Here is a 26,986-nt window from a genome sequence, read left to right as displayed (position 1 = left end):
AAAGAAATGCTCAACCTCATCAGCCATTAGGGAAATGCAAATCAAAACAACCCTGAGATTTCACCTTACACCCATGAGAATGGCCAAGATCAAAAACTCAAGTGACAACACATGCTGGAGAGGTTGTGGAGAAAGGGGAACCCTTCTCCACTGCTGGTGGGAATGTAAACTGGTACAACCACTCTGGAAATCAATCTGGCGCTTTCTCAGACAACTAAGAATAGCGCTTCCTCAAGATCCAGCCATACCGCTCCTAGGCATATATTCAAAAGAGGCTCAAGTACACAAAAAGGACATTTGCTCAACCATGTTTGTAACAGCTTTATTTGTAATTGCCAGAAGCTGGAAACAGCCCAGATGCCCCTCAACTGAAGAATGGATGCAGAATTCGTGGTACATCTATACAATGGAATATTACTCAGCAATGAAAATTAAGGAAATCATGAAATTTGCAGGTAAATGGTGGGACCTGGAGAGGATCATCCTGAGTGAGTTGTCCCATAAGCAAAAAGACACACATGGTATATACTCACTCATATAAACTTACAACATAGGATAAACCCACTAAAATCGGTACATCTAAACAAACTAAGCAAAAGTGAGGACCCTAACTAAAACCCTCAATCCCCATCCTGAACGGCAAAGAGGATGGACGTCAGAAGAAGAAGAAAACAGGAAACAACCTAGGAACCTGCTACCCTGCTACAGAGGGCCTCTAAAAGCTAGAAGAAGAAAACAGGAAAAAACCTAGGAACCCGCCACAGAGGGCCTCTGAAAGCCTCTTCCCTGCAGACTATCAAAGCAGATGCTGAGCCTGATGGCCAACTGTTGGGCAGAGTGAATGGAATTTTATGTAAGAAGTGGTAAATAGCAAGAGCTGGAGAGGACAGGAACTCCACAAGGAGAGCAACAGAACAAGAAATTTGAGCACAGGGAACTTCCCAGAGACTCATACTCCAACCAAGAACTATTCATGGAGATAACCTAGAACCCCTGCACAGATGTAGCCCATGGCAGTTAGTGTCCAAGTGGGTTACATAGTGATGAGAAGAGGGACTGCCTCTGACAAAAACTGATTGGCCTGCTGCTCTTTGATCACCTCCCCCTGAGGGGGAAAGCAGCCTTACCAGGCCACAGAAGAAGACAATGCAGCCATTCCTGATGTGATCTGATAGACTAAGATCAGAAGGAAGGAGAGGAGGACCTCCCCTATCAGTGGACTTGGGGAGGAGCATGCATGCAGAAAGTGGAGGAAGGGTGGATCGGGAGGGGAGTAGGGAGGGGCTTATGGGGGGATACAAAATGAATAAAGTGTAATTAATAATAATAATAATAATAGTAAAAAGAAATACTGCAAAAAAAAAGATATCGTTTATGGAGCTGAGCTCATAACCAGGGATAGTAAGAGCCTTTATATCACTGTTATCTAAGACCAAACCCTAAATTTACCTTTTACGAGTTACATAATTTTAGTTAACCAATTGACCTCTCTGAGCCTCTGTCTTCCCACTTAGATAAAATTGTGTCTAGCTTATAGTGTTCCAAAAAGTGAACAGGACAGTATTTTTAGTTTGCAGCACAGATAGATCTACTTTCCCATTTATACATTTTTGTCAATATGTTCAACATGTGGTAGGATGTTTTTCTTCCTCATTGTTTCTCACTTCAGGATTAGAGGAGAAGACATTCTTAGGTTACTCTCCTCTCTTCTGTGCCATTTGAAAACAGTGGAGCATAGGTAAGGGATCTTCAGAGTCCAGACCTAAAGGTGTGCATTATGCCAGTGTGATGGTCCAAGGGACAAGCTGTTTTCTAGAGAAGGCACACATCTCTCAGTATCAGACGTCCCTCACACGTGGAACACATTCAGAAAACAAGTCAGAACTTGTTAATTGTGGTAGGAAACTAAGTCCTGATTACAGAAGTGTGAAACCTGCAGCAGAACAAAAGGGAAGATCTATGGCGTCTACTCAAGATTCAGGCCAAAGAAGGTCAACACTCTGGTAGAAACTAAGGTAAAAGTGAAAGGATAGGTAATGTATATATGTTTTCAGCAGAGAACCAACATCTCACTTAAGCTATAATATTTTTACAGGGTAGCATATTTTTTTAAAACATGAGAAAACATGCCTGAGTAACCTATGGCAGAATTGTTAAGTGGACCCTAGTAAAGGAAGAGGTCAAAGAAGAAGCTATTGATCTAAGACAAGTTCTGTCCTAAGAGATTGAGGCTTGTGGAAGATGACCCAGAATGCCCTTAATAGCAGAGCAGTAATAGCAGCCATTGCTAAAGACTAGGGAAGATGTGCAGTGAGAACGGCCATGTTTGATAGAAAACAGAAAAGGTTCCTGCCAAATGTGTGTATCAGCTGTTCTGTCCACAGCAAATGCCATTTCTCTGAACTAACTAAAGGGCTGGGTAAAGTGAGCCAGCCTATGTGAAAAGATTACCACTTGATAGATCTCTTCCTAGAGAGTCAAAGCTACCCAGTGTCTGTATCCCTTTAGGACTTCTGTGGCTAAACTATATCCATTCAATGAAAATGAACATGGTCATTTGACTACAGAATTGAAAATTATTGAGAGTCTGAGTAGAATTACAAATTGCAAATCCCATTGGTCTGTTTGGTGGGCAATTAGCTTAGGAGAGAGCTAATGGCTTGTAGCCTAGAGATCTGCCCTCCACCTTTCTGATTTGTATCCCCTTGATCTCCTTTAGTTGTCTTATTGCTTTAGCTAGGACTTCAAGTACTATGTTGAAGAGATATGGAGAGAGTGGGCAGCCTTGCCTTGTCCCTGATTTCAGCGGGATTGATTTAAGTGTCTGTCCACTGAGTTTGATGTTGGCTATAGGCTTGCTGTATATTGCCTTTACTATGTTTAGGTATGTGCCTTGTATCCCTGATCTCTCCAAGACTTTGAACATGAATGGGTGTTGAACTTTGTCAAATACTTTTTGGCATCTAAGGAGATGATCATGTGGTTTTTCTCCTTCAGTTTGTTTATATGGTGGATTACATTGATGGATTTCTGTATGTTGAACCACCCTTGCATGCCTGGGATGAAGCCTACTTGGTCATGGTGGATGATATATTTGATGTGTTCTAGGATTCCGTTTGCAAGGATTTTATTGAGTATTTTTGCATCAATATTCACAAAAGAAATAGGTCTGAAGTTCTCTTTTTTATTGGGTCTTTGTGTGGTTTGAGTATCAAGGTGATTATGGCTTCATAGAATGAGTTTGGCAATGTTCCTTTTGTTTCTGTTATGAAATAGTTTGGAGAGAATTAGAGTTAGCACTTCTTTGAAGGTCTGGTAGAATTCTGCACTAAATCCATCTGGCCCAGGGCTTTTTTTTTTTTTTTTTTTTTTGGAAGGGAGACTGTTGATGGTTGATTATATTTCCCAGGGGGATATAGGCCTATTCACTCTTTCTACCTGATCTTGACTTAATTTTAGTAGATGGACTCTATCTAGAAAGTTGTCCACTTCTTTTAGATTCTCAAATTTGGTTGCATATAGGCTTCTGCAGTGCGACCTAATGATTGTTTGGATTTGGATTTCCTCACTGTCTGCAGATATGTGCCCCTTTTCATTTCTGATTTTGCTCATTTGGAAGGTTTCTCTTTCTTTGCCTTTTAGTTGGTTTGGCTAAAGGTTTGTTTATCTTGTTGATTTTCTCAAAAAAAAAAAAAAACAGCTCTTGGTTTCATTCATTCTTTGAATAGTTTTATTTTATTCGCAGATGATATGATAGTATACATAAGCGACAGCAAAAAATTCAACCACAGAACTCCTTCAGATGATAAACATATTCGGCAAAGTGGCTAGATACAAAATCAACTCAAAACAAAACAAACAAACAAACAAAAAAACAAAACAGAAGCCCTCCTATATACCAAAGACCAAAGGCCCGAGAAAGAAATCAGGGAAACAACACCCTTCACAATAGCCACTAATAACATAAAGTACCTTGGGGTGACTCTAACCAAGCAAGTGATAGACCTGTTTGAAAAAAAAAATTAAGTCTCTGAAGAAAGAAATGGAAGAAGATATCAGAAGGTGGAAAGATCTTCCGTGCTCATGGATTGGTAGGATTAACATAGTGAAAATGTCATGCTTCCAAAAGCAATCTACAGATCCAACGCAATTCCCATCAAAATACCAACTCATTGCATTACAGACTTTGAAAAAAAAGAGTCTCAGCTTCATATGGAGAAACAAAAAAACCCAGAATCTCCAAAACGATACTGTACAACAACAGATCATCTGGAGGTATCTCCATCCCCGATCTCAAGCTGTACTACACAGCAATAGTAATAAAAACTGCATAGAAACAGAAAGGAGGATCAATGGAACCAAATAGAAGACCCAGAAATAAACCCACACACCTAAGAATACTTGATTTTTGACAAAGAAGCCAAAACTATTTAATGGAAAAAAAGATAGCATCTTCAACAAATGGTTCTGGTCCAACTGGATGTGTACATGTGTACATATGAAAATAGATCCATATTTATCACCTTGCACAAAACTAAAGTCCAAGTGGATCAAAGACCTCAACATAAAACCAGATACTCTAAATCGGTTAGAAGAAAAAGTGGGGAAGACCCTAGAACTCATTGGCACAGAAGCTAACTTCCTGAACAGAACACCAACAGTACAGGCTCTAAGAGCAACAATGAATAAATGGGACCTCATGAAACTGAAAGCTTTTGTAAAGCAAAAGACACTGTGGTCAGAATAAAAGGACAGCATACAGATTGGGAAAGGATCTTCACCAACCCTATATCTGACAGAGAGCTGATATCCAGGATATATAAAGAACTAAAGAAGTTAAAAAGCAATAAATCAAGTAATCCAATTAAAAAATGGGATACAGACCTAAACAGAGAATTCTCTGTAGAGGAATACAGACTGGCAGAGAAACACTTAAAGAGATGCTCAACATTCTTAGCCATCAGAGATATGCAAATTAAAACGACCCTGTGATTTCACCTTACACCCATCAAAATGGCTAGAAGCAAAACCTCAAATGATAATACATGCTGGAGAGGTTGTGGAGAAAGGGATCCCTCCTTTATTGCTGGTGGAATGGACAACCACTTTGGAAGTCAATCTGGCACTTTCTCAGACAATTAGGAATAGTGCTTCCTCAAGACCCAGCTATACCACTCCTGGGCATATATCCAAAAGCTGCTCAAGGACATTTGTTCAACCATGTTTGTAGCAGATTTTTTTTGTAATAGCCAGAACCTGGAAACAACCCAGATGTCCATCAATGGAGAAATGGATACAGAAATTGTGGTATTTTTACACAATGTAATACTACTCATCAATCAAAAACAAGGAAATCATGACATTTGCAGGCAAATGGTGGGATCTTGAAAAGATCATTCTGAGCGAGGTATCCCAGAAGGAGAAAGACACACATGGTATATACTCACTTATATAGACCTATATGATACAATAAACATAATGAAATCTATACACCTAAAGAAGATAAACAAGAAAGAAGAGCCAGGGTAAGATGATCAATCCTCACATAGAAAGACAAATGGAATGGGCATTGGGCATAGGAGAAAACAAGTAACAGGACAGGAGCCTACCACAGAAGGCCTCTGAAAGACTCTATCTATCAGTGTATCAAAGCAGATATAAGACTCATAACCAAACCTTCAGCAGAGTTCAGGGAATCATATGAAAGAAGGTTGAGTTAGTATGATGTGGAAAGGACAGGAGCTCCACAAGGAACAAATATATCTGGGCACAGGGGTCTCATATGAAACTGTTTATCCAACCAAGGACCATGTATGGATATAACCCAGAACCTCTGCTTGGATGCAGCCTGTGGTAGTTCAGTAACCAAGTGGGTTCTCCTAGTAAGGGGAACAGGGAGTATTTCTGACATGAACTCAATGACAGGCTCTTTGAACTCCCCACCCCCCAAGGGAGGAGCAATCCTACTAGGCCACAGAAAAGGACTTTGCAGACAGTCCTGAAGATACCTGATAAAACAGGGTCAGAGGAAAGGGGAGGAGGTCGTCTGCTATCATTGTACTTGGAAAGGGGCAAGGAGGAGCTGTGGGAGGAACTTTGGGTTTGGGATGGATACAGTTGGGATACAGAGTTAATAAAATGTAACTAATAATAAAAATAAAAAAAGAAAAATTTGAAAATCAAAGTTTTACTTTGAATGAGAAGTATAGTATACCTTACTTTCAATTCTTTTTTTCTTAAGCATTTCTTTATTCTGTGACATTTGTTTTCTATTCAAAAAAAAAAAAATTATTTTCTTTCTCAAAAAATTTCACTGCTTTGAAAATAAAGTTCACTTACATTTACACAGAAAAAAAAATCTGCTCTCTAGGCATGATCCCCCAGAGCCTGGTTAACCAGGCAGGACTGTGAAGTCCTCTCTTGGTGTTCTTCCTGTAAAAAACAGAAATGCCACTCTGCTCTCTCTCTGCTTTGAGAATGTCCAAAGCCATGCAAAAAGGACACTCTCCAACTAGAGGTTGTTTCACATTGAGAAAGGATGGGCAGCCAAAGTAGGTTCAAGAACAGTGTAGAGAATCTTCTGGGATTGCATCTTGGCCTTTGTTACTTACCTAAGAAGAGTTACTTACCTAAGAAAAGCTTACTCTCTGTTACCATCATAGAGCCATTTACAAGCTCTCTGGACTTTCATTGTTTCAATAATGTGTGTTACTCATTAAACAATATTCACCCCTACTTTCTAGAATAAGAATTATGACTTTAGCCATCCAAACCTCTAAAGCTTAAACTTTTATTTAAAATAAAATGTTGTCACTATAATTTCCCACTTACATAAGTACCACCAGCCATTGATAGATAGTGCCTGAGCCTTCCCAAAAACTGAATGACAAGAGATGAGCAGAGATACTTTTTTAAAAGCTGATTTTCTCTAATTTCTTAGGAAACTAAAAAACAGCTTCTAACTGATAGTGCACATGGCCTGTCCAATGTATATATATTTTGGTGGGTTCTCAATATCCTTGAAATTACAGTACATTAAAATGCACCCAGAGAACATAGAGGAAAAATAAATAGGCCGTTTTTCTTGAACTAATAAAAAAGGAAATTTCAAAAAAATTAATAAAAACCAGTACCACCTAGAAGCAATGCCAAATTTTAATCATTCATTTTCAGCCCTCTAAAGAGCATGCCCTAACATACATACCCAGTGAAAATCTGACCCGCTTTATGACTGCTGCACCAACAGAATTTTTGGAAGCAGTCTCATTTAATTCTTGAGTGTATGATCACCTAGCAATATAAGTAGAGAAAATTTTCTCTTGTGCTAAAATAGTTTCTATTCTCAAAGGTCCATGGCAATCCATCAGTGTTGTCCTCTGGGGTAATTAGCCCCACATCTACTTCCCAGGCAGAGTTTGGAGGATGCTGCTAATCTCCAAGGCCAGCCTGGATGAATTACAACAGAGGCCTGGGCTGTGTTTTCAGTCATCAGTTGTCCTCTGTCTCTTCTTTGCCATGGCAATTTTTCAGAAGGGAAATTAGTCCCACTGCCAACTCTTCTATTTTGTATAAGCCCAGATGTCACACTCTACTAATGTCATTCTAAACTCTAATATTTTTATAACACTGTGTATAAAAACAGAACTGAGCCAAATACATACCACAGCGAGATGGGTAACCTTTATTTACCAAAAGCAGTGTTTTTTGTTTCTTTAGATCATGGATCTTGAGCTATTAGAAATGAGATGAAGTTTCAGGTTTATGTGTAGACCCAATCTCTCTCCCACTGAAAGAAGAGGCTTCGGAAATGCAGACTCTAGAATTCAGATGTCCTCATGTAACAGAGTCTGGAAAGGTGGCTTGCTTCCTAGCCTACAGACTGACTGAGCAACAGAAAGCTAGCATGATCTCTGTTGACTATGATGCTACTTCTATGGGCCTGTGAATGTAAGCAAACACCTGACTTCAAACTACTGGCTGTTTATTCTCAAAACCTGGATTGTAAGATTCTTCCATGTCTCTAACCTGAGTGGGAGAATAAATCAGATGGTAGCTCCCCAGCTACTTCTGCCCTATACTCCCCAAAGTGATTTCTGCACAATACTGGAATTCCTAAAAGATCCACGTGCATTATGCTTACTTCAAAGAGAAGACATATATCCTTCCTTTCTATTTCTTTGTAGGGGTGCTTCTTTTGAGCCTGTATTCTGCCTTGGCTCTTGTTTCTTTTCTTCACTAAGAATGACTCTATGTATGGCAAGGATGCTAGTGGTTCCTCTCACATTCTGATGATTTTTCTAAATATATTATTCTTCACACATAGTTACTGATATTGGGGTCTGAATATCCTATATTTCTGCCATGACTTTAAAAGCTAAACATGCTAATCTTTTAATGTTTTTTTTTTATTTTAGGGATGTAAAGTGAGTAAAATAAATTATAAAAAATAAAATTAAATTTATTCTTACCTATAAAAAAACTAAACATGACTTCTTTAACTCATTATCTTTATTTATTATTTCAAAAATGATAAACATCCTGCCCAATGTATGTCTTTTCTGATATTTTTCCTCTAGAACATTAACTTCCAGACACATTACATTTATATCTTAGGAGTGGAATTAGAGAGATGGTTTACCAGTTAAGAACTTGTAGTGATCTTCTAGGGTACAGAAGTTCAGTTCCCTGATCCCATGTCAGGTGGCTCACAATTGCCTATAACTCGAGTTCCAGGGGAAGCAACACCCTCTTCTGGCCTCTGCATGCACCAAAACACACTTGTTCTACATACACGAACATATAGGCACACATAATTTTTTCAAAACAATTCATATTTGTAAATAATTTGTGCTCTTTTGAAGTTCATCACCTTTTTAATTTCATGTTTTTAATTTAACATTGGTCTTATATCCCGACGCATGCCTCAAAGATGTATCACACAAGTTTTTATTAAGTCAAAGTATAATGCATCCCAAACCCAAATATTCTCCATCAAATGATCCTCTGATACAGATATATTGAAATATTTAGCTGCCTCTATGATTTCTTTTCTTGTTGTTCCTCTAATATTTAGGATTTTATAAATGAAACTTAACTATTGAGACTTCCCTTCTACTACATACTTGTTTGGAACAAAAATATAAAGAGTCAAACATTATTAGTAAGCATTTTAAAAATAAAAATACCTTGTGGAGCTCCTGTCCCCTCTATGTTTTTCATCCACAAGGAGAGCAACAGAACCAAAAAATCTGCCATTGGAAGGCTAATAAGTCTAGGCTTGTGGTCAAGAAATTTTGATTCAGTTCTAGTATCCAACTCTTACTTGCCTTACGGCTAATGTTAGACACCAAACAAACTGCATTAGAACCTCTAGAAAAGGCAGAAGTGGGTACTGCTTGCAAAAACATAGTTTTAGAAACACAAAAGAATATAGATATAACAGTTTCTGCATGTGAAATGTTATGTAATATTCTACTGAGCTGCCCAACAAGGCTGTTAGGTGGGTTCAGGCGCTTGCCACTATGCTTGGAGAACAAATCCCAAAGTGGGAAGGGAGGAAGAGGATTCTGAGAGCGGTCCTCTGATCTCCACATGACTGCTGATATACAAGTGTACCTGAGTGTGCATATACACACCCACAGATTAATTAATTTAAATTTAAATTACATATTAATTATTAGGTTTACTGTCCTGCAGCCAACCAGCTTGTTACCACAAACCAGGCCCTCTCTGCATATCTACCTACAAATTTTTACACTTTTGCCTGCATATTCAGCTAAGGACTATAGCAGGTCTGACAGGCCTAAGTAAAGACTCAGGATGGTTTTCTCAGTTGTCATCAAATAACATGGAAATCAGGCCCAAATAAATGTTTTTTGTCACCAAAAAACATTGAAATCATGGTTTTAGAAAATTTTTCAACATTTGTTGAACATGTGGATGAAACAAAAAGGTAATCTAAATTGTAGACTAATATAAAGATAAATAACACATATGTATCGATTTCCATAAGAGATAAAAGCAGTAACAAAGAGGTTTCTCAATGGAGTATTTAATACATTTCACAAGTCTTATTTTTATTGCTTACATCACTTTCTCTTGGTGGTATTAATGATGTTGGGAGAAGAATATTCTGAGTTTCTACTACTTTTCCAACAGCACCAAATTCTGCAATAATAATTGGAACTCCCTGGAGTTATTTAGATGGAAACAATATCCCACTTACATCTGTCTTATGCTACTTTGCAAACTGTTTCCTTAGGCACAACAGGAGCTACATGTTTAAAACAGGTTTACTAAAATTTAAAAACAGAAAACAACATTGACTTCATTTAGAAAATTCTCTTCATCAAAAGTTTACCTCTCCTTCCATCACATACCTTTAAAATGTCTGTAAAATGAATTTATCACACACTTCTTTACAAATTATCATGACATCTTCTTCCAGGTCCTTCTACTAAGCAGATTGTATAAGATAGATACATAACACCAGGCTTAGGAGCAACAGCAGCAATGGGGGGTTAGTCCAACCGAGTTAATGCCCAACTTTATCTTCAGCCTCTTGTTCTATTATTTCACTCACTTAAGGTAGCACTTTCTCATTATTTATAAATTTGCTTTTCAGGTGATTGCCTTTTCCTTGAAAGTCTCTTGGGACTTGTTCTTAGTCTCAAGACGTGTTCTTTTTCAAGCTGCTTTGTTTTGCTTTTATGCCAACTTGCCTTTCGCTTATCTCATTTCAAATATTTCACCCACCACGTTCTTTCCCCGTTGACTCATTTCCCCCTGCTCTTGGGTTTGGGTCTCTTCTTTGTAATTTCCTCCTTTCAAAGCAAAATGCCACTTTTATGAAACCCTATAACATGATGTCACATTTTTCTTTTCCCAATGCAGTTTGTTCAATATTTTCTCTTTTAAGTGAATTCCCCTGGCAAATGAGATGGATATCATCTCTGCCTCCCTTCAGAAAGACTCTGAATACTTTGTTTCATATGTAATTTTTATTTTGGTGATCCATGCTGGGGTCTGTTTCCCTGTCAAGCAGCAAATCTCAACAGGGCATTAATCTTGCAAGCCTAGAAACAAAGATCTCAGTCACACTTCTATTGTGTCTGTGTGAGGCAGCACAATGCTTAGGAAACATACTCCCTGTCCTTACAATATGTTTTTAGACAAGATTTGAGGCTGGATCTTATGTCGCCCTGAAAACCAAAGGTTTATCCCAGCTTTCTTTTTTTTTATTTTTTTTTTATCAGTTACATTTTATTAACTCTGTATCCCAGCTGTGTCCCAATCCCTCATTCCCTCCCAGTCCCTCCCTCCCTCCCTCATCTCCACTGTGCCCCTTTCCAAGTCCACTGATAGGGGGGACCTCCTCCCCATTCATCTGATCCTGTTTTATCAGGTATCTTCAGGACTGGCTGCAAAGCCCTCCTCTGTGGCCTAACAGGACTGCTCCTCCCTTCAGGGGTGGGGAGACCAAAGAGCCAGTCATTGAGTTCCTGTTAGAAATAGTCCCTGTTCCCCTCACTTTGGGAAACCAATTGGTTACTGAGCTACCACAGGCTACATCTGAGTAGAGGTTCTAGGTTATATCCATACATGGACCTTGGTTGAATGTCAGTCTCAGAAAAGACCCTGTGCCCAGATATATTTGGTCCTTGTGGAGCTCCTATCCTTTCCCCATCAGATTAACTCCCCTTCTTTCTTATGATTCCCTGTACTCTGCCAAAGGTTTGGTCATGAGTCTTTGCTTTGAAAACACTGCTAGTTAGTCTTTCAGATGCGCTCAGTAGACTCCTGTCATACGTTCAATGCACATCCCATCTGTCTTTCTAAATGAGGAGTGATCATCTTACCCCATGTCCGCTCAATTGATTATCTTTTTTAGGTGTATAGATTTCATTATGTTTATCATATTTTATAGGTCTATATAAGTGAGTATATCCCATGTTTGTCTTTCTCCTTCTGGGATATTTCACTCAGAATGATCTTTTCTAGATCCCACTATTTGCCTGCAAATTTCATGATTTCCTCCTTTTTGATTGCTGAGTAGTATTCCATTGTATAAAAATACCACAATTTCTGTACCCATTCCACCGTTGATGGACATCTGGGTTGTTTCCAGGTTCTGGCTATTACAAATAGAACTGCTATAAACATGGTTGAGCAAGTGTCCTTTTTGTGTACTTGAACAAACTTTGGGTATATACCTAGCAGTGGTATAGCTGGGTCTGGAGGAAGCACTATTCCTAATTGTCTTAGAAAGCGCCAGATAGCTTTCCAGAGTGGTTGTACCAGTTTACATTCCCACCAGCAGTGGAGGAGGGTTCCCCTTTCTCCACAACCTCTCCAGCATGTGTTATCGCTTGAGTTTTTCATCTTGGCCATTCTGATGGGTGTAAGGTGATATCTCAGGGTCGTTTTGATTTGCATTTCCCTGATGGCTAATGAGGATGAGCATTTCTTTAAGTGTTTTTCTGCCATTCGATATTCCTCAGTCGAGAATTCTCTGTTTAGCTCTGTTCCCCAATTTTTAATTGGATTACTTGGATTGCTGCTTTTCAGCTTCTTTAGTTCTTTATATATACTGGATATTAGTCCTCTGTCAGATAAAGGGTTAGTGAAGATTCTTTCCCAATCTGTAGGCAGTCGTTTTGTTTTGATAACGGTATCCTTTGCTTTACAGAAACTTTTCAGTTTCATGAGGTCCCATTTATTGATTGTTGCTCTTAGAGCCTGTGCTGTTGGTGTTCTGTTCAGGAAGTTGTCTCCTGTGCCAATGAGTTCTAGGCTGTTCCCCACTTTTTTTTCCAATTGATTTAGGGTATCTGGTTTTATGTATCCCAGCTTTCAATCCTGCCTGTGTTAGCAATATTATGTGTGAACTCTATGTTATGGTGGAATGTAAAGTTGCAGAGAAAAATAGAGATCAATATATCTGTGGTTTTCTAGCAGCCTAAAGCAATGAGGTTACATCTCAGGCCTGCCTCCCTGGGTGACTTTGGCTAGCATCACTCTGTGTGGTAGCCACCATCTGTACTGCTGGCAAACTTCCTCCTTTGTGGATTTGTTCATCCACATACCATACATGTTGGCAGAACACATCTGTGTGTCAACTCTGCTTGACTTGTATCTGTGGTTATTGTTAATTCATCAGTCCTGGAATCTTTCCTTTCCAATATAGCTCCCATGATTTTACCAAATCATCAGGTATTTCTTTCCTGGTATTAATTTTCTACCCCACGTCGCACATATTCTTTAATCAGTGTGTCTTCAACATGCTTTATAAATCTTGATCATTTTCTGGTGTTTTTCTCTGCTTATCTTACACATAGAGTTTTAGACATTTTTATTTTCCCTTTTCTGAACATTTTCTTGTATAATCTTTTGTTCATATGCAACTCTTTCAGGCAAAGACACTCTACTACAGCTGTATTTATGCTTCAAGGATTTATTATTTTTACTCTACTTGAAGAATGTAGGGTTAAAATACAGACTAAAAATTAGCAGGTCTTGGTTTCCAAATACCAACTAAAAAGTTTTTTTCCAAAATGAAAAAAAATGTTAAGGAAAAAGAACTCTTAGCAAGGGAGAAGTGTGTACATTCATGTCACTGTGGTGAGCATAGAATGTACAGGTATGTCTAATGGGTGTGCCTCAAGCAGAAATTGGTTTTTCTCAAACTGTGTTCAAATAACCATCTTCCACCGAAGGGCTTAGATCATCATGAACATACAAAAGGTTTTTAGGGAAAAAGTAAAGCCATGCTGAGTGTGAAGAAATTTATGTTTGGTAATTTTTGTTAATAGTATTGGGGAGATTTTCAGGATATTTAAGGGGCAAAGGCAGAATTAATGAGGCATTGGGAATATAAATCTAAGATCAAAGTGACTATTTAAAAGATGACTTTTACAGGAGTCATGTGTATTCTGATTGATTTGGCCAAGGGTTATGTGAGGAAAGTAATGTAATTTCTAAGGGATGGTAACTTTCCCTGTCAGATAATTAATTAGCATTTATAGAATCAGCAGATACACTAGCAGACTCTCATTTTTGTCCAATGTTTGCTCCATAATGCAGCCACAGATAATATTTATTAAATCATCACTTTCAGTCAGTAGCTACACATAAAACTTTACCCTTCTTAACTAATTTTTTCCTCTTTCAAAAATAAACATTTAAAAGTGAGGAAGTTGGGATGAGGTTTCTTTGGCTTACCTGAACATTACCTAAGCTAGAAAGCATTAGACCTCAGGGTTTCCAAGCCTGTGCTCTTCATAGCTGTGTTCTGCACTGACTCACCGAGACCCCCATGCCCACTAGTTCAACTTCTGTGTCCTCTCGACTGAGATAACAAGATACCCAAAGAATAGGTCAAGTATTTCTGAAAGTGTCAATGGTAATAGTCCCAGAAGAGATTAGAATTGGAATTATTAGATGGAGAAAAGGAGACCATTACCTCTTTTCTCAGGTTGATGATAGGCACCATGAAGAATCCAACTCAGACAAAATGGATAAAGGAAGGACAAATTCGTTTTCCTGTCGAGAGACTTGGGACTGATTCCAAACTTCCACTAAATTTCCTCACCATCCTTCCTGATTCTCCAGCTTGATGATGGTAAATATAAGACTCCTTAGCTTCTGCAATCTTTTGAGACAATTCTTAGAGTATGTGCATATGCATACAGATATGTGTTTATGTCTGTATGTATATGTGTATGCACATACATGTGCTTCTCTAAGCAAGAGCCTTCATGGAGATTCAGAGCTGTCTGAGAAGCCCTAGGTTCAAATGTATGTGTGTATTATGTATGTATATGGGTGTTCAAATATGTATGTGTGAGTAACTCTCTGAAACCCACATTAAATGCATTAATTGAAGTACACATCCAAGTTCTCTTTCCCGTAACTATCATATTAGCTGACTTTGAGGCTAGCCCTTACCTATAAAATATGAATGTAATAGTTCTTACCTTGCAGAACTGTTGTAAAGATTACATAATTTACTTGAAGTCTGATGCAACCTCTGTAAAGAGTAACTGTTTAGTGAATACCTCCCAGTAACATGGAAAGTTCTAGAAAAAGCCATTTAGTTCCACTTCTTCTGTACTATCCACTCTTTAAAGTGTACTCTATAAAATTTTATAAGCCCTACTCACCCCACAGCACTCTTGCTGTCACAGGGTGCACTTTGGGCTATGCATCTGAATTCTTTGTCTACCACAGTGAGGGCTGAGGTCAGAGAGTACTATCATCTACATTTATGGTCATCTCAGGGAAATTTTTCTGATAGATCTTTTATTGTATTTTACCCAAGCTCAAACATTTTCCCATGTTATTACCTTCATTTTCCATTCAGATCCTTTTCCTTATGGCCAGATGTTGCCTCTAGTAACTGTTCCACTTGTATATAATAAGTAAACAGTCTTTAACTTACTACTGCTTCACAGTATTTTGGTGAGTTCAGCTAGCAGCTTTTTCCTCTCTAGAAATTTCCTTCAAAAATAAATTGTAATTTTCCACTTTTCACTTACATTACACACTTTTTGCTCAGCTCCGTATAAAGGTGTCTTTATGTCATCTTCTCAGAATTTTTAATTAACATTTTCCCACATACTAGTCACTTCTTTGGCAAATGACAAAGAGAAATAGTTTAAGAAGAAAGACAACATCTTTGGGCTCACAGTTTTGCTCTGTTTTAGTGGGAGTACCTGGAGCACAGCATCTCACATAACGCATCCAGGAACCAAATACATGATATGCATGTTATGATATGTATTACATATTATATATCACATTATATATGTGATATCATATATAGAGAGAAGAGGCAGGAACAAGATAGAGCCACATATTTTATCCAGACAGGGTCTGATTAATAAAGTTGCTAGAACTTTTTGAAGTAGTTCCATTGTGACCAAGCCCTCAACAGCTGAAAATATTGTATTCAAATTACAATAAATTTACAAAAGTTACTGTATAGACCCTTAAAGTCTTTGCTCTAAGTCTTTCCAATGTTAGTAAATAAAAATAAATAAAATACCTTTAATAATATTTTTCTACATAAAAAAATTTAACATAACCTTCTTTCCTTATGGAGATGGTAGCTTTCTTTATTTAAGATTCAAAACTTTTATTATTCTTATTGAGTTTTGCAACACCTTTGTTCCTTTATTTTAATGCCTTTCATCTTGGAGATTGAAATAAAGGCTTGTAGATTTAGTTGTAGCCCCATTCCCTTGTGATTGTCTTTGTACCTGTAATTTCTGAGGGATCAGAACCCTCGCCTCATATTCTTCTTCCTCTTCTCTGACAAGAAAATTATATACCTGTGAGAATATCCCACAGATAGCTCTTTTTGTGCCAGGCTCATGCTTTAACCACAGAAATTATGCCATGCTTTTATCATCCTTACCAACTTATTTTTGAAAAGACTTTGTAGTTTAAAAGGCCAGGTGATGATCCAGTTGATAAAGTGCTTGTTGCACAAGCATGAAGATCTGACCTCCTATGCCTCAAATTCACATTCAAAACTGGTTATGGTTGGAAGAGCATGCGTTTAAGGTTGCAATCCACCATGTCCAGAGAGCTTTCCAAGCCTTGCACAAAATGAAGGACTCCCTTTCTCAGAAGGACTTTCTCTTCTTTTGGCCTGACCTTATGTGAAGAGTATCTCTAGGCACAGATGCCTGACCTTGCTTGGAGGGTGACCCTACACAGAGCCTCTTGCAAGTGATATGTGACATACCACCCTTGATTTCTGCTCCATCCCCCTGCCTCTACAATAATTAGGTACTATGTTTTATGAGCAATCAACCCTTTCTGCCCATATAGTAACTAGGTTCTGTGTTATGATCAATCAGTCCTTACTGTCCATAACCCTGAGAACTTTTATATACCTCACCTCTAAAACGACAAAATGAGCTGCCTCTCTGTAGTTGACTCCTGGAAGTTTTGTCCGTTATACTCACAGCTGTCAGAACTTTATTCGTTGCTTCTGAAACCTTTGTCTTTGTGGGCCAATGGCCAATAATCCCTGAGGAAAGGGAGGACTACAGTATGACAATGCATATCTGTGACCCCAACACTAGGGTAGGAACAGCAGGAATCCCAGAAGTTCATTAGTCACTTAGTCAGGCTATAGCAAAATGATTCATGTTCAACATGTGATCCAGTCTTTAAAAATAAAAGTGAAGAGCAAAAGAGGAAAGATATCTAATGTCAGTTTCTGGCCTACAAATGCACACACACACACACACACACACACACACACACTCACACTCACATTCACACACACCCTAAAATTTTTATAAGTGCTGTAGGATAAATATTGGTGTTTCCCAGAGTCCATAAGTTTTTTGTTCCTTTGTTTGTTTGTTTTACCTTAGCCTCAATTCTCATACACAGTCTATTCTATAGAACTATAGGTATAATGAACTATGGCACAAAATCTGCACTAAACAAAGAACATAAGAACTCTTCAATCTTAGGGCATCTATTTCTACCTGAGCATGAGTGAAAGGGGGTAAAATCAGTATATCCTTGCTACAGCTTTCTGAATACCATTTTCCACCATCATTTAAGCAGATATCTGATGTGATATTAATTTTTCAGTAAGAGTTTAAAGTTTTCATCCAGGATAATATTAAAGGAAGGCATTTGATCCTGATGTATCTCAGTTTCCTTATTCATAAAATAAATTGGCTCCTTTAACCCAAAACTTTTTCCAGATCTAACTGTGTTTAATCTCTTCTGCAAAACACAAATACTCATTGCCAACTACACATTTTCTAGATAGGTCCCCTGGGATTTTTCATGCTGGAAGAGATTTATTTGCAACATACAAGGCAGAAAAATGCATGCAATAAATGTGAAAACTTATTACTCAAACTATACCATCTAAAGCAGGGAATGAAGAGTGAGCTCTCCACTCATAACATGATACTATATTCTAATCTAGTGAGGATGCAAGCTAAGACCTGCAAGGTGGGCGTCAGGGATGTTCTGTCCTCTGTCAATACACTTATACATCATTTCTCAATTAAAACTACACTTATTTAAAGCTAACATCCTGCTGCTTCAATAAGGGAGAATAATTTGTTCCTGTTTTTACATATTGTTGGATCAAATCAGAATAAGTTGATTACAGGCACTAAATGTTTCTTCTTTATAATAGAACAAGGTGTTGTCAAGTAAGAGTGTGTTGTATTGCAAATAACATACTCCTTGTATTGCAAATAACAGTCATTTGAGTGTTATGAGTGCAAAAAAGAAAATCAAACAAACAGCATAAAAGCCAAAACAACAACACTAAAAAAAAAAAAAAAGAAAGAAAAGAAAAGAAAGAAAGAAAGATTCTTACATCTGATTCTGTCAGTGTCTTTGTAGGAAATGGTCATTCAGCACATGAAACTTGAAAGCACAGTAGCACAATCTTTTCTCCTTTTTCCCAGGCAGATTAAATATCCAGGGTGTTTAAAGTGCAGCTTCTCATTCAGTGTTCAAGAGGCAGGAACTAGAGAATAGGGCTGTAGTTTAGAGGTAGTATTTTGCACAGTGCATAGAAGGTTCTAGCTCAAGAACTAGTATTGGCAGAAAATAAATAGATAGATAGATAGATGATAGATAGATAGATAGATAGATAGATAGATGGATAAATAAATAAATAAATAAATAAATGTTTTAAGAGTTGCTTTAAGTTTTTAAATCCCAGTGCTAAAAGTCAGAAAGCTTTCATCAAGTCACTGTGAATTACTTCTATAATCTGAGGTTCTGCATGGAACAAAAGTACCAGTAGTGCAGAGAGTGCTGGCCTTTGAACAAACATCGAAAAGCAAAGGGAGTTGTGATGATTAATATTCACCAGGGACTTGATTGCAGGTGGCATTACCTAGAGGATAAAGTATTAGTTTTATCAATGGGGATGTTTCCAGAAAAACGTATTAGAGGAGGGAAGACCCACTAAGAACAGGCTAGCAATACCTGGCAGATCAGGGTCTAGACAGAATAAAAAGGGGGTGAAGTGAGGGGAAAAGACAACTAGATCCATATTATCCCTTCTGTTTCTTTATCATCACTATGAGTGCACACTTGCCAGCGTGTTTTCTCACTGTGATAGAAGATATTTGTCAGACTAGAAGCCAGAATAAATCTAGCCTCCTTTAACTTTTTTCACCACCAAAACTAGATAAGTACCTAACATAGTAGACTGATGTCTTTAAGGTATGGGGTCTGGGAGACTGTAATCTGATGGTTTATCATCTTTTCTAGTACTGGTCATCTTGTACAAGTTGCCTTTTAGGAATATTTTTATATTTGTTCATTAATTTATTTGTGTAAGAGGTGCGTAGCTGTGCGTGTACCACAGTGCACTTGTGGGGTTCAGAAGATAACTTTCAGGAGTTGATTTTCTCCTTCCACCATATGGATTCTGACAACTTAGATTGTCAGTTTTGGCAGTAAGTGCTTGTACCTGAGCAATCCCACCTGTCCTTTAGCAAATTTTTTAAGTTACCAAGTTACAAACTCTCCACTGGAAATAAGAATGTTAGGAAGTGCCTTCTTCACAAGGCTATGAGCCCCAGAAAAGATGAACAGTGTGAAGTTTCCTGTCAATTCAGGTTTCTCAATCATTGTGAGCTTTTGGTATAATCATTATTTTAATTCTTTCTTCTTTAAAGCATCAGTTCAATGCATAGCATTATTGTAAATGAAATCTGATTTGAAATTATCCTGATACTTGGTTGAATTGAAACAAGATTTTATTTTACTTGTGTCATGTCTTTGAGCAAATATATCTTTAGAAAGTCAAGTATACAGAGCTAGATAATTAATGCAGGAACTATTTCATGCTTTACAAAAGCATGTGCAATGCTTAGGGCACCTCATCTGCTTCAAGTTGAAAGTATCATAATAATTGCCTCACCATTGAATATTGAGTCTATTCAAGGAAGGGAAATTCCAATTTCACTACATCAATTCATACTTGAAATCATCAAAAGCAGAATAAAATCAAAATCCTATCTAGTCATTGACTAATTCAAACTATAAAGTGAACCTCTTTGGAATTTTTTTTTTCTTTTTTGAAAAATTCAAAAAGCAGTATTCAGGAAGCAATTCAACCTTCTGGTTCTCAAAGTAATGTCTTGCCCAAGACCATTATGATTAATAAAGTAATAGAGTGTATTATTTGGGCTTAGGTAAGAAAGTCTTAATGTAAAAAGAAATGGTCTAAAGAAAAGATGAATCAGTGAAGGGACCAGAAAAATAAAATTTATAGTGCTTGGAAGGCAACCTGGAACATAAACAGAGCACAGAAAAACAGGTGAGCACTGCAGCAAAGAGACCAAATCCCTAAACCCTGTGAAGACGTGAATCTGAATCAAGTATTATTTAATTATATTGATATCATTAGTTGTATTTTAACGTCCTGCTTTAGTTTAGAGCCAACCCTTAGAAAATAATTTTAACATTGAAATGTATTAGAACGTGATGAACACAAAGGTGGGTTTATTTTTTCTTCCTCTGCGTTTTTGTTTTTTTTTTTTGTTTTGTTTTGTTTTTTTTACTCTATGTATTCTATAAAAGACTTTAATATTTGAATTTTATCTATACAAATCAAATTTGGAACAGACAAGACATGTTTATTCTTATTATGGCAGCCAAGTGACATGATTTAGGTCATGATTTGCTTGTTTCCTCCCTGGGCCTATTGGGGCCATATCTTTGATTCACCATCTAATCAATGAGCAAACCAGTTGACATGGGAACTTATGTTTCAAATTGGCTTCACCAACCAGCTGGGGATACATAACTTACTAGCAGTTTTTAAGGTATCATTTTTATTATTTTAAAAATTAGATCTTATATTTAAACCTTTTTACAATAGAGTAAAAATAAATGAGGAAATCAGTGCTTTTGAGATAGCTCAGCAGTTAGAAGAGCATTTTACTCTTTCAGAAGACCCAGGTTCAGTTCTCAAAGTCTGTAACTCCAGTTCCCTTGGATCTGAAGTCCTCTTCTACTCCCCACTGACACGGGTATGCATGTGGTGTAGCTAATTCACATAAGCACACAAACATTAAAAAAAATGTAATAAACCTTTTAAAATGTTTCAAAAAAGGCTAGTAGTTGAACTTAGTTATTCTAATAACTGGTTTTCTTCCATGTCCTTTGAAACTATATTAGAAAATAAAGAAGAAAAATTACTTCCTAGGCCTAGTATTGATCATCTGCTTTGTCATCCATCAATGCTTTTAAGGAATAGAATGTTCTGTCCTTACCATGCCCTATTATAACACTTGCTTCTCCTAACTTCTTGATCAATTCACCTCACATTTTTCTAAACTTCACCTTACTGTAAACTTTAGCAGTTATTTATTCAAGGACAGTCAATGAAGTAGAGTCACTGTTTAAGGCAGTGCAGACTAGATTATAGAGTAAGAATTCATGTACTTACATTCCACTACATGAATCACATCTATGAGGCAATGAGACCTATAAACATTTACCCCATGTTCAAATGTTTCAAATGTGGTCATAAACTACTGACTTGTATATTTAGGTCTTTAGATTTTTGTATACTCAGATTTTTGCAATTTCTAGTGAATTCATTTTCCAAGTAGCATAATTTTTTTTTTTTGTAATAAGTTCACTGTTATAAGTGTGCTATCCTTCAATGCCCTAAAATCTTCAGTAAGCCCTAGGCTACCAACAGTAAGAAACTTCCTGTCTTACTGAACATTAAAGAGCCTCCAAGTTACCCAAATAATTTCACCTGACTTTTTTGAAAGCCCCACATTCATATACGATTCCCCCTACTCAGTAAATGATGTGCAAACATCTACCAGGTACCCAAGTAAGAGACCTTACACACATCCACATGCAGAATTATGCAGCTCTTATGTAAAGATGGCTTGGTAGGGGCTCTCTGTGACTATTATCAGTAAATATTTTATTTGAATGTGTGTTATAAAGAGATTTTAATTGTGCTTTCAGATACAAAGCACCCAGTGAAGAATAGTCCTATTAGACCTGAAGAAATTCAATAAAATAAATCAATAGCATATGTCATGGAAGTGCAGAGCACTTTTTAATATGTTAATTGATCCTGAAACTTGACCCACAAAATTTGTCATCTACCAATGTTTTAGGTAGGAATTTGCTGATTCAAGTACAATAATATGCAGAAGTTAAATCAGAAGGAAAATATCAACAAACCTGGCTCTCACCTACACTTTTCTGACACAGCACCATTTCATCACTCTTTCAAATGCAGAAAATACTCATTCTTTATGTGAGACCTACATTCCCCTTTATGTCTCAAATATTCGCAATGTTCCATTATCAGCCAGGTCTGTGTATACTCTCCGCACACAATTACATGTGCCAGAGGCCCAGCAATCCACAAAGCTGAATCCAAGTTTTCTAAAAAGCAAATCGCAAGCTGCTGTAGACATGTAATTCCTTAGATCAATTTATCAGTAGTGTCTGTGCTTTCCTGGAGGATAAGAGAGCTATGACAAGATTCCTTTTCTACTGTCAGTTCCAGTAGAATGAATTCGGCTGTTGATGAGTTTGCCCTTCCCACTGTTGCTATACTCATCGAGCGTCAGCTCGTGTGCACACGCAAAGCTTTATTAGAGGTGGTTACTAACACATTAGAGAAAATGAAAATTTTATTTTTCAGAAATATTAATAATACCAAAATGACTGCTTAAGCTAAGGGGCAAAATGACAAGGTAAATTCAGAAGTATAATATTTCATATAATTGTTCTATATAAGAAAGAATTATGACCCTGTAGTTGGCTATGCAAATACTAAAACGTGACAAATTTAAATCAAATGATATCATATTCAAGGGTAAAGAAAATAAAAACAAAATGATTGAGTTTTACATTTAAATAGGTGTTAAATACGGGAAGATAGAGTGACATTTATTGTGGCTTAGTTTCAGAACTTGGGAGAAAAATTAATCCCAATTCTATTTCCTAATGAAGAAATGGCAGTTCAGAAAGACAAACCAACATTTCCAGGCCACTCAAGTACTATCAAGAAAGCTGAAGTTCAGATCTCAGCCACCTGACTATAGATGTTTAACCATTTCTACTAGCCCATTCTATCTCTTTACTGTCTTGATAGCCACATACCTGAAATATTTCAATTCCTACTCTCTTGCTTTTTAAACCTTCTCATTGTTCCATATGGTATATTCACGTAGCATACTGACAAGGCTCTCAGGACTTGCTATTTTCAAACCAAGTGGCCCATTCCCAAAGACACAGCTGAGCTTTGATTTTAGTCTTTCTCACCTTTTGTCAGGAAGCTACAGGAAACACACACAAAATCAAACACTTATGACTGAGGTTTCTAGAGAAAGTCATGAGCAACTGTCAACATTTTAAACAAAAGAGTATCAAAAAAGATATTCCCCATTGTTATTAATTTTTGGTAAAATGATAAAAGTAAGACCTGGATAAAAATTTCAGTAGTCTCCATATCATTTTGTATTAATACTTAAATCGGGAGAGAGCTCAGGGGTATAAAATATATCATTTAGCTTAGTAAATTATACATATATGTTCATATACGACTTCAATGTGCATGTTTTATTTAAAAATGATTGCTTTAAGCCCAGAGATTCAGGCAAAGCTGGGCACTATGCACACAGTAAAGGGCAATAAAAGAATAAAATGCCTGTGCCTCAAATCTGCTGCACTGTAGAACTGGTTTCAGGTTGCAACATACATCAGTTTTTGAATTTCCAGCAAGGTATCTCATCTGCCCTATTGATTCAAGACTTGATGGCCCCTACAGTAATGTCACCTAATTCTAAATGTACCTTTGCTCATATCATCAATATGAAGAGTTAAATCTTATTATAACAAAACAATATAAGAATAAAATTAAAAATATGCCAATTCTACATAAGTAGAGACTTGGGTTGTGAAATATCAATATCTGCTCAAGATAAGTAGATATTGACACTAAGAGAAACTATTCTTGCAAAGCAAGTGAGTATGTGGAGCACCTGTGTATGGCCTTACTCAATGGATGCCCTTCCACTGCAGGTGGCAATGTTATTGAAAGAGATAGGAGAGGGGGGATGGAGTAGGCTATGCAGCTGGGCAGTTACGCATAGCATAAACAGGCAGAAAGTAAAGTAAAGGTGAAAATAGAAGAACAGGATCCTGGAATACTACACAGAACATAGAGAAATTATCTACAAAAGAAAATAGCTTATAAAATGGCTCCATAGGGTTAATCCTTCCAGAATCCGAGCCATCATTTCCATGATGAAAACAGCCCTAAGAGTAAGAATCCTTCTTGTAGGCACCCAGACCTGCTTTATTCACCACCATATTTTATTAACAAAAGAAAGGAAGGTGACAATAGATATAGGGTGTAGAAATATTTTTCAGTGATCACTGGGTTACATAGGAACAGACTGTTCCCAAGGAAAACAAGCTGAGTGGATCCATAGAGTCTGTTATCCTGTTTTAGGCTGGGCTACTCCTATAGGCTATCACTCAGAAACTTTTAGCAGGACAGCCCTGTGATTCTTATGAAAGCTTATTTTATTTTATATTAATTTTTATTTTTTTAATATTAATCACAGCTTATTTACTTTGTATCCCAGCTGTAGTCCCCTCCCTCATTCCTTCCCAATCCCACCCTCCCTTATCTCCTCCCTGTCTCTTTTCAAGTCCCCTCCCTCGGCGAGGGGAGGTAAAGGAGCCAGTCATTGAGTTCATGTCAGAAATAGTTTCCCCTTACTAGGGAAAACCCACTGGAGAGATGGTGCAGAGGATAAGAGAGCTGTCTGATCTTCAAAAGGTCCTGAGTTCAATTTCCAGCAATGGCATGGTGCCTCACAACCATCTATAATGAGATCTGGTGAGCAGGCTCTACAGCAGATATAGCATTCATCTACATAAAATAAATAAATCTTTAAAAAAAAAGAAAGATTATGTTAAATTATCACTCATTGTAGCCGAAAGAGTCAGATTGAAATTTTAAGACATATTTAAAAACTTTCCATAAACAACAAAAGCAGTAGATAAAGACGTACATTGAAGTGAAACTTTGTAACTCTCTCTGTGTGTGTCTCATCGTTATTTGAAGTGTTTGAAAAGAAATACTATTTGAGGTGTGTGTAAACACCTGAATATTTATTACAAACAACAGACAGATTGATTTAAGGTTTTCTCATGAAAATATTATAATACTATCTTCAAATAAACTTCTTACTTTAAATAGAAAATAAATTTTAAGATAAACTTGGCTATAAATAGACAATGTTGTCAATTCCAGTTTAGTGACAAAGAAAAGAATAATTTTAAATGAAATAATCAAAGAAATAAACAATGCTTTGTTTCTTAACTAAAACCTCCATTCTATAATAGAAATAATACAATCATATGTGTGCATAAGCTAATGTTCATACTAAAATAGTGTCTACAGTATATAATAACGTTGAGAAACCAAGTAATATGTGAGTAGCAGACTACAAATGTAAGTAATTTTTGAAAGAAATGCGGCAGATGAGAATAGTACCTGTGAAACACAAGCAAATGAGAAAATCAAGACCTATTTTCTCCATCCATGCAATGCAAACAACAGAAAAAAGCAAAGTGTTTTATAAAAGCTCTTGAAATAATTCTGGTAACTGAGATAGTGGATCCAGGAGTAGGTCACATTCAATAAGTGGTACATATAGCTAAAAGGTATGACAGGTGAGATGGTACCAATACTTGATTGGCATATGACTCTGTTTTCTTTTTAAATTACTTTTTTGATGAAGTGAGGGAACAAAGCATAATGGCCTTCTCTCTGATTTGAAGGCTCTCTATCAGAAGATGGAGTATGAGGAAGCTTTTCTTGGTCTCAAACTTCCAGAGCACTCAGAGAAAAATTATCTGTAATCTAAAGCAGCCTTCATGGACAAGTAAAGTAATTCTTTAGTCTGAGAAAATAAATTTCTAGTTATTAATATCGCTTAACCCAAAATATCACTTAAAATATAATCAGAAATAAAAAAAAAGAACATTTGAGGAAAACAGGGGATAGCTGCTCTAAAAATAAAACCAACAGGAAAAATTAAGGTAATTGTAATGAATATCCTCAGAGAGATCTCAAAGGGAAAAAAAAAAAAACCCTCCACTGAGTGCTTGTTGCTATGGGAAAAACAAAATCAGATCTCTTAGGAATATAAAACAACAACAACATAAACTTAATAGAAAGCCAGAGGGAAAACTGAGTAGAGTTGAAGTTCGGAAACATAAGCAGAAAAAAGACTGAGGGTGTAGCTTATTGATAAAGTGCCTGCACAGGGTGGTTTGATCCTTGTGTTCAAGTCATATCATAGAAAATTAACTAATAAACAAATAGCACATAACAGAGTTGATCTGAGAAATAAGCTTAACAATATTATAGGCTTCAAGATCAGTACATAGAAATCAAACCAACAGTACTTAGACAAGATAGCATGAATAAAATTTAGGAAACCATCCTTTACAACAAAACAAACTTTTTTATGAGAACACTCAACAGTAGTATGACCAAAAGTATGCACTGTAAATAATTAGAAACACAATCTCTGTTCATGGATAAGAATATTTATTATTATTGAACAACATGATTGAACAACAAATAAGCTGAAGTTTCAATGTGATAGTGATTTAGCTGCATTTCCAGGTATAAATTGACAAGTTAGTTCTAAAATTCATACAAAGATACCAAAGACAGAGAATTGTCAAAATTATCTTGAAAAAGAAGTGAAATCAGAGGACACATTAGAAAGTCAAATGAAATTACAATAACAAAGACTATATGGTATCATATTAAGAATGAATAACAATAGCCTAGAAACAAATCCTGATGTTGATAGTCAATTGGCATTTAATTAGTATCAAAATAAGAGCAAATAATTACGTTTTTAATGAATTAGTCTAGAATAATCTGTAAATCTCATGATCATATTTC

This window comes from Meriones unguiculatus, chromosome 4, assembly GCF_030254825.1.
Source record: "Meriones unguiculatus strain TT.TT164.6M chromosome 4, Bangor_MerUng_6.1, whole genome shotgun sequence".
NCBI lineage: Eukaryota > Metazoa > Chordata > Mammalia > Rodentia > Muridae > Meriones > Meriones unguiculatus.
Note: the sequence above shows the minus strand (reverse complement) of the source record.